The sequence below is a fragment of the Hyaena hyaena genome, unplaced genomic scaffold, assembly GCF_003009895.1.
Source record: "Hyaena hyaena isolate Hyena2069 unplaced genomic scaffold, ASM300989v1 scaffold_1185, whole genome shotgun sequence".
NCBI classification, from domain to species: Eukaryota; Metazoa; Chordata; class Mammalia; order Carnivora; family Hyaenidae; genus Hyaena; species Hyaena hyaena.
This window is the reverse complement of record NW_024081816.1, coordinates 107889-117696: the sequence shown is the minus strand read 5'-3', so window position 1 is coordinate 117696 and position 9808 is coordinate 107889.

The following is a 9808-nucleotide window of genomic DNA, read 5'->3' as shown; positions in this document are numbered from 1 at the left end:
TCAGGCAGTCTTGTGGGTGCTGAAGAGAGGGTGGCAGGCAGCACCGAGGTCCTCACCTCATGGAGCTTGCACTTCCACATCAATTAGGATTTACAATTGCAAGCGACAGAAATACAAGCAAAGCCGCCTTAAGCAAGGTGAAAGGGACATGTAAGTGGAGAGGCCAGTGACAACTGGATCCAGATGTGACTGCATCCAGATACTAATGGGGAAGCAAGAGACGGTACCTTACCTGCTGGGGGTACCTCTCACTGGACCACCTTGGGTCTTAGCCCTGTCCTTGAACACCTCTTAGAGGAGAAAAGGAGAGATGGCACCTTAGTTCAAGTGGAGACCGTGTTTTCCCTCTGGTGCTGAGGATGAGTTCAGCACAACCCAAAGACTAGAGCTAGATGGTTACTCTAAAGCAGGTTCAGGATCTTTGATGGGGAAGAGGGCATTTGGTTCCCACTGTGCTGTTCTCAGAGGAAGAAACAAGTTCCCCAAACCTTAAATAATCCACTTGGTCACAGTAAGAAGCATAATTTGATGTCCAACCTGTATCTTTCCCTGCACCGTGCTCCTTCCAGAAGCAGCAAGGCAGTGTTTACGTAGTACTGTCTGGAAGAACAGTCTTCTTCAGTCCCTGTCTGTCCTTCCAGATGCTTCAGAAACACCTTCACCCCTTCATGCTTTTGGAACTTGTCTTGCCCATGCCTCATCCCCCAGTGCCTAGCTCTTTGTTTTCCAAAATGGTGCATAATTGTGTGTTGTTGTATATAATAAAGATATACACGCCTAAGACTTTACATGAGTAAAGTCTTTTTATTCTGCTTTTTATTCATTGTTGAAGTATAATTTGCATAGTGTTATATTAGTTTCAGGTGTACAACCTATTGATTTGACAATTTTGTGTGTTATTCTTTGCTCAGCATAATAAGTGTGGTCACCATCTGAAACTATACATTATTATTACAACATTACTCACTACATTCCCTATGCTATACTTCTCAGCACCATGACATTTTGTATTTCACAAGTGGAAGTTTGTACCTCTTAATCTCCTTCATCTATTTCACCCCTCCTTTGACCCTTCTCCCCTAGGGAAAGTACAGCTTATTCTCTGTATTTAAGAGTCCTTTTGGGGTGCCTGGGTGGCTCAGTCGGGTAAGTGTCCAACGTCGGCTCAGGTCATGATCTCATGTTCGTGGGTTCGAGCCCTGTGTCGGGCTCTGTGCTGACAGCTCGGTGCCTGGAGCCTGTTTCAGATTCTGTGTCTCCCTCTCTCTGCACCTCTCATGCTCGCACTCTGTCTCTGTCTCTCTCTCAGAAATAAATAAAACATTTAAAAAAATTTAAAAAGAGTCCTTTGGGTTTTTTTTTGTGTTTTTATACTCCACGTATAAGTGAAATCATATGGCATTTATCCTTCTCTGTTTTCATGTAGCCTAATACCCTCTATATCCATCCACGTTGTTGCACATGGCAAGACCGTTCTTTTAAATGGCTGAGTAATATTCCATCATATATATATATATGTGGATATATATATATGTGGATATATATATATATGTGGATATATATATATATGTGGATATATATATATATGTGGATATATATATATATGTGGATATATATATATGTGGATATATATATATATGTGGATATATATATATATGTGGATATATATATATGTGTGTGTGGATATGTATATATATATATGTGTGTGTGGATATGTATATATATATGTGTGTGTGGATATGTGTATATATATGTGTGTGTGGATATATATATATATATATATGTGTGTGTGGATATATATATATATGTGTGTGTGGATATATATATATATATATATATGTGTGGATATATATATATATAGTGTTGGGTTGCTTCCATATCTTGGCTATTATAAATAACGCTGCAATAAACATGGGTGGGTGCATGTTATCTTTTTGAATTAGTATTTTTGTATTCTTTGGGTAAATACTGAATGTAGAATTATTGGATCATATGATATTTCTATTTTTCATTTTGGGGGGAAACTCCATACTGTTTTCCACAGGGGTTGTACCAATTTACATGCCCACACACAATATACAAGGGCTCCCTTTTCCCCACATCCTCATCAACACCTATTATTTCTTGTCTTTTTGATACTGTTCGAACTCGTATGAGGTGATATCTCTTGTGGTTTTGATTGACATTTCCCTGATGATGAGTGATGTTGAGCATCTTTTAAAGTGTTTGTTGGCCATCTGAATGTCCTCTGGAAAAATGTCTATTCAAGTCCTCTGCCTATTTTTTATTCGGATTTTGTGTGTCTGTTGAGTTGTATGAATTCTTTATATATTTTGGGTGTTGACCCCTTTTTAGATATATCATTTGCAAGTGTCTTCACCCATTCACTAGGTTGCCTTTTCATTTTTTTTTTTTTTTTTTTTGTAGTTTCCTCTGCTCTACAGAAGGTTTTTGTTTTGGTGTATAGCCCCAATATTTTAGTTTTTAAAAACATCCCTGTTTATAAAACTCCCTTCATTGAGTACTTTCTACCTTCCACTCCTTCCCACCTGAGCTCAGCCCTACACTTTCTAACAGCAAGAACCAAGCAGCTCCCCAGTTTCAGCACTTGGCACTGTGCAGGACACACAGTAGGAATGAAGGGCTATTTGCTGAATATGGAATATGCTGTTTTCTCCTCCGGGAGTGCTGTGTTCCCTTTGAGAGTCGTTTGTGCTCTGTGGAAGTTCTGTCGGTCACTTGGGCCTTGGCATCTGCCCATCCCCACCTCTGCCCCCAATACGGAGCGTCCCAAGGGGCAGCCCTGAGGTTGCTCCAGAGCGCTCCCCAACACCCTGCAGTGTGTAGTCCGTGCTCACTGTGTCATAGATGGCTGGAATTGCTTCCCTGAGGCCACAAGAAGATGTGCAGGATTGCAGGGACAGAAAGAGGCGCAGGTCCATCACCACTGCTCACAATTCTTTTCTGGAGGTCTGATGACACTGAGATGTTCTCAGCCCATCTCCCTTTCTGCTCCTTCCCCTCTCAAACCCTGTTTTATTTTTTTTATGTGCCTAAGTAATTCAACCATGTTGCAAAAGGAAAAAGAAGGAAGGAAGGAGAGAGGGAGAAAGCAGGAAGAGGAAAAGGAGAAGAGTAAGAGAGGAGAAGAAAAATTAAGAAAAGAAATCTTGAAACCTATTCCCTGTTGCCACTTTGGTTTATTTCCTTTCAGGTTCTTTTCATGTGCATCTGTTTTTATATTGCTACTTTTTTAACACAGTGGTGCCCACGGTCTAATTTAGCTGCTTGTTTATCACAGGTAATTTCATGTAATTTTTTTTCTATACAAAATTTACTCTCAATCTTCTGTGGCTCTCCTTGCTGGGGCTAACACCTACATCTCCTGCTTGAGTATTGTAATTAGACCCAGAATGGATGCATGTGACTTGTGGGGTCAAAGGCCTTGTGCTCTCTCCCTCTGATTAGAAGATCTTAAAGATGACTTATTTTGAATTCTTGTTCCCGACTGCGCCTGTTAGAGCAGAAATGATTCTTGCTAAACAACAAAATTCTCTATAAAAGGCAACTTGCTGCGGAAGGCAGGGTAATATCTGGTTGGAAAAGTACAGCTAGTTAGTGCATGAAAAACACCAGAGGGGCACAGGCACTGTTATTACTGCTCTTGCCCTTCTCTGAAAGGCATGCAGCCACCCAGCCGTCTCAAAATGGCTGGTGGCCGTCAGAGCTCTCCTTGGCATTGCCACATTGGGGAAAGCAGACTGCAAGAGCCATGCCCCTTGGTGATAGTGGCACTACCCAGCACATGCTTGCTGAGACCAGCGGACACCTCTCAGGTTCCAGGTGCTGGGGTTGGAGCAGACAGGGCCTGGACCCCTCACTCGGGGGCTGCACATCTGTGTGGCAGCTAGCCATATGGGCAGCTGCCGGTGGCCCCTTCATCATCGTGTGTCCATGGAGCAGTGGGCATGTCCTGGCTCATAGAAAGGAAGCCCCAGGAGAGAGGGGTTTCAGTGGCCTTCCTGACCATCAGAACAAATGATAGCTTTTAGAAAGTGCTGGAAAGAACATTAAACAGGATAAGTGATGGACCATCATGAAGGGTTAGAGGTGACAGGGATACCCCATCCTTGCTTGGAGGACCCTGGTACCCATGGGACAAGTGAGTCCTGGAACTCAGAGCTTGGGTTTTCAAAAGTTTTTCCTTCTCTATGGTTCTTGGCACTTTGATCTGTAAAGTGGTGCTGATGATAGTCTTTATTCTCTGGTCAGTGTGATGAAAGCCTACAGGGACTAACCACATACAATGATTATTGTTAATTTTGTTCCCTGCTGTAGTGGCCAGGGAGTAATAGCCTTGGTATTGCAGTTTTGAGAGAGCTTTTTAATTTGTTTTCAGTTTCCAGATTGATGTATCTGTATTTTAGTCAATTGGAAAAACACAACAAAGCACACAAGAAATATCTTTCAGCTGCCATGCAGACATTAAACACCATTACTATTTGCACATATGTCCCATCCAGGTTTTTTGCCCTACACATGTGTAAGAGTAACACACGTTTTGTATCATTGTACTTACAGCCTCAACTACGTATTCCCAGTCCCTTTCTGAACATTAAATTTGAGTAGGGAAATTATTGGGATTTGGAGAACATATCCAGAGTTTTAGATCTTTAGAAACATAGTGTCAAGTTGCCATTTTGAAAGGTTATTTTAATTCACATCTCTACCAGAAATTTAAGATAATGCCATTTTCTCCTCACTAGCCCTTTGCTAGATGTTAATAGTTCTTAAAATCGTTGCTAATTTGATATTATGAAATGGTATTTCTCTGTATTAATGTGCTTTACTTTGAGGATCAGTGCTGATGAACATGTTTTTGTCTCTTTATTGGGCACGTGTATTGATTTCTCCATGGCTTGACTATTCCTTTGACTCTTTGTTGGTGTATCTCATCTTCTTCTTACTGATGTGTAAAGTAACATTTTAATATATTAAAGACATTCACTTTTCAGCATAGATTTTGCAAATGTTTCCCCAATTTGTCATTTGCCTTTTAATGTAGTTTGTGAAAAGCTGAACATACAGAAGGTTTTTTTGTTGCTTATTTAGGCAAATTCTTCATTTTTTTTCCTTCATAGTATCTTGTAGGCTTAGAAAGTTCTTTCCAAACCAAGAATGATATAAATATTTATCTATTACTTCTTCTCGTGCTCTTATGGTATCAGTTTTTACATTTTTTTTAGTTAGTCGAGAATGTAATGTGTGCTCTAAGGCAGAGATCTAATTTAATTATCTCCCATGTGGTTAACTTGTTCGAACACCAAACACGAATGACACATCCTTTTTTCTTTGCTTTGAAACAGAACCTTTATTGTTTGCATGCATTTCTTCATGGATTCTACTGTTGTTTTGATCTGTCTGTTCACCCTCCCACATCACACTGCTCCCCTTGTTCTACCACAGATTTTCATGGCGGATAAGTCAACACCCCATACTGCCTTCCCAAATATTTTCTGGCAAATTGTTTCTGCGTGAGTTTGAATAATATTTCTTCTATTCTGAAAAGAAACCCTGAGATTTATTGGAATTGTGTTGTAATAGGTTATATAGAGAGAAAACTGACGTTTTTACAATCTTGAATGTTCGCATTCAGAGACATAGGGTCCCTCCATTTAGTCAAGTGTCTTATTTTTTTGCAATAGACTTGTAATGTTCTTCATATGTGTTTTGTACATTTCATAGACATGTTGTATTTTGGGTTGCTGTTGTAAATTGGAGTTTTTGCCATTTTATCTGCTCTTCTGTTACTTTATGTTATAGTCAGTTGCCTCACTAAGTTCTTAATACATTCTAATAGTAATTTTGTAAGTTGTGGATTTTTTCTAGGAAAGAGGATTCGTTTTCTCTCCCTCTGATGTATTTTGACTACTGTTTTGTTTTCTTGTCTAATTGCAATAACTGGACTTTACAGAAAACAAAGTAGTAGTATATAGTATGTGCGCATCTTTGTCTTCATGCTAAAAGTAAAAGTAGTGCCCCTTACTAGGTGAATCATGGTAAAATATAATACTGTTTTTTTATTTTGAGGTAGATAGCATTTAATCACATAAAGCAAGCACCATATTCCTACTTTACACTTTAAATGTGTTAATTTGATACATTTACATATTGTAAAGTGATTATCAGTATAGTATTAGTGAGCATACTATCTCATTATATAGTTGCCTTTTGTGTGATGAGAACATTTAAGATCTCTCTCAGCAGCTTTCAGTGATATGATACAGTATTAACTGTAATCACCATGTTGTACATTAATGGTCACCAGAACTTATTAATCTTCTAACTGGAAGTTTGTACCCTTTGATCATTATCTCCCTGTTCCCCCCATTCTCTGTCCCTGATAACTGTCACTCCACTCTCTGTTTCTCTGAGTTGGGCTCTCTGAGATCCCATATATAAGTCATATCAGACCACATTTGCCTTTCTTTATCTAACTAGGTCACTTAGCATAATGTCCTCAAGATTTCTCCAAGTTGTTGCAAATGGCAGAATTTCCTTTTCTTGGGACTGAAAAGTATTCCGTTGAGTATATATGCCACATCTTCTTTATCTCTTGATGGATACTTAGGTTATTTCCAAATCTTGGCTGTTGTGAATAATACTGTGATGAACATGGTAAGTGCAGATATCTCTATGAGATCCTGTGTTTGTACATTCCAGAAGTGGAATTGTGGTATCGTAGGGTAGCTCTAGTTTTTAATTTTCTAAGGAAGCTCCATACTGTTTTCCACAGTGACTACACCCATTTACATTCCCACCAACTGTGCACAGGGGTTCCTGTTGGTTCCCTTTTCGCCACCACAGTATGTTCCCTGTTGTTAAATCTCCTATAGGCACCCTTAAAAATTTTTAAGGCATTTTAAATCATTCTGTCTCTCATTCTCAAGTCCATTGAAACAATGTCTTTTGAATTTGAGTATTAGCTCATTTTAATGAATTTTTAACCTCCTTTCTGTCTCCAGTTTTCCTCTCTACTTCTCTACTGCTTTTTAGTTCCTATTATTATTAGGGATTTGGAGCCAAATCAATTTTTAAAAATTTTTGAGTCTTCCCTTAAAAAAAAAGTTGACAGTTTTTCCGCCTATAAACCAACATAATAGCGTTTATTTATATTTATCTATTATTTATTTAGTTGCATGGCTTCTTGAAGATTCTTTTATCATTTCAAGAAATCTTCTCTGGGGTTGATTGAATTAATATTACATTTTCAAGCACTGCTTTTGAATGAATGGTACATGTCATATTGTCTGAATGTTACATATCCAAGATCGTAATCATTTTATGCATGAAACACAACTTTCCTGGCTGTATTTTTTAACTTACTTTCTCTTACAACTATGTAGACATTGCTCCATCATCTTCCAGTATTTTGTGTTCTAGAATAAAAGCCTGAAGGAGGACTGATTTTGTTTCCTTGCAGAAAATCTGTTATTCTTTTGTCTTCTTGCTGCAATGGTAGAACCACTTGTACTCTCTTTGTTACTCAAATGTTTTCTTCATATAGGCATATATTTCTTATTTTTGTCTTCTAGAACATGATGAATACTTCTTATTTCTTAATCTTTTTTCCCCCCAATGTTCCATTTCTGAGAGAGAGAGAGAGAAAGGCAGCGTGAGCCAGCGGGGGGTGGGGGGGGCAGGGGTCAGAGAGAGAGAGGGAGATACAGAATTCGAAGGAGGTTCCAGGCTCTGAGCTAGCTGTCAGGCATAGAGCCCAACACGGGGCTCGAACCCACAAACTGTGAGATCATTACCTGAGCTGAAGTTGGACGCTCAGTCGACTGAGTCACCCAGGTACCCCTGAATACTTCTAATATGTGCTTTGGTCTCAAGGAAAATTTTCCGCAACTCTGTTTTGCCTTCTGAAATTATCTGTGTGGATGAGCTGTTCATTGACTGCCCTCCACCTCTGTTTTCTTTCTTCTCTGTACTCTGCAGAAGCTCTAAAGTTGGTCTTCTATTTCACTGACTTAGTTTTGTGCCATTTCAGGTCTGCTCTTTACTGGGTCCTGTGTGGGTGTTAATTGTGCAGATTCGTTCTTTGCTTCTTAAAATCTCCCCTTTTCTAATCCAGCCCCTTTATGATACCCTTGCATAGTCCCTTCTTCCTCTTCTATTGTGTTTTTGATTTGTTCTCTTGTCTTTTTTAATCTCTTCCTCTGCTCTATGGATTTCACTTTCTTCTGAATCCTAAAATAGATCATTTTCATATGTGGCTCTTAAGGATGATACTCCCTTGAGGTGCAGATTACATCCCCATACCCACCTCCTTCTCTCCTTTGCCCTAGGCCTCCTGTTGGGTTTAAATCTTTCACTCACCCCTGAAAGAGGAGCAGTCCCTTCCCATTCATTGTGTGCCAATAGACGGAGTGTTTAGATGTCCTTATCCTTGTTGGCTTTCTAGTTGTGTGGCTGGAGGCAGATACATTAGAACCCAGTTCCACCAGTGAATTATAGGAAGAACTCAGCTCAGACAGCTCTGGTTCACCATGTGTATCATCTAGCCCTGCTGAATGCTCCTCTGCCATGCAGAACATGGCATCCATGTGGATGGGTGGCCCATGTGGATGGTTGCAGGATGAGCTGTACTAACAGAGGGTGCTGCTGCCAGGGTCTCTGCTCCCACCCCCTACATGTAGGTGAGTCCGTGGTGTCACTGCTTGTATTCACTGTAAACGGTGTTCTCTCTGACCAAAGGATGCCATTACTTCTCTGGCACATAATAAGGAATAAATGAAGTTTCTTTGTGGAGAGTAACACTTTTGCCCTGTTTAGAATATATATGATGTGGGTATATGTGTGTGTATTCACGTATGTATATATGTGTGTATGTATTTGTGTGTATGTGTGTGCGTGTGTGCATGTTTTAAGTGTAGGATTAGGCATCATCAAAGTAAAATGCCCAGTACAAAATAGGATTCACAGAAGGTACAGCTCTGTGAAGGGAATCCATGCGGTTGTGGAAAATATGATCCAGTTTCTAGGCATTGTCTGTTCAATCTAGTCCTACTTCTGTGTTGGCACCTAAGGTTGTTGTTGCAAACCCCATGCTATGCAAAACCCATCGCTCTTCTTTCTGAGTTAAAAGGTACCTAAGTATATACATATATGTAAATGTACATATTTATCTTTTTACAGCACACAATACATAATTTATGATACAGAGTAAAAAGGGATTTTTGGAAACCACATGCATGCTGCCGAAAGGGCTGTTCAGGATATGTAAATATATAATAGGATGATATGTACTATAAAAGTCTTGTGTGTAAAATTCTTGTAGAAGAACCCCTGTAATTTTGTGTCCGATCTCTCTGTTAAAAAAATGAATAAATAGAAAAAAATAGTTGGATCGTAGCTTATTTCAAATTCCACATCTCCAATCTATTTGAGACACAAGTCTTCTTAGGAAGACCACATTCCTTTCTTCAGAAGTAATTGTTCACTACCAATGTCATTTGCCAATCAGCAGTGCTTTAGGGGGTGCCCGGGATGGAGACCGGTGAGCTGGGGGAAGTCTGTGTGGTCTGAGGTGAGCGGTGGCTATGTGTTGGACTGTGTATGGCAGAGAGCCAAATGGGACACAGGTAAGAAGCCTTTGGCATCCAGAGAAGGGTGAACCCTTGATGGGGCAGAGAAAGCGTCATGGACTTGGGACTGCGGAGGAGGGATTAGCACCCCTGCCTGGTGTAAGACCTCATATCTGGTCTTTTGGGCATGCTGGCTCTAAGATCAGGGTGTTTCTTAG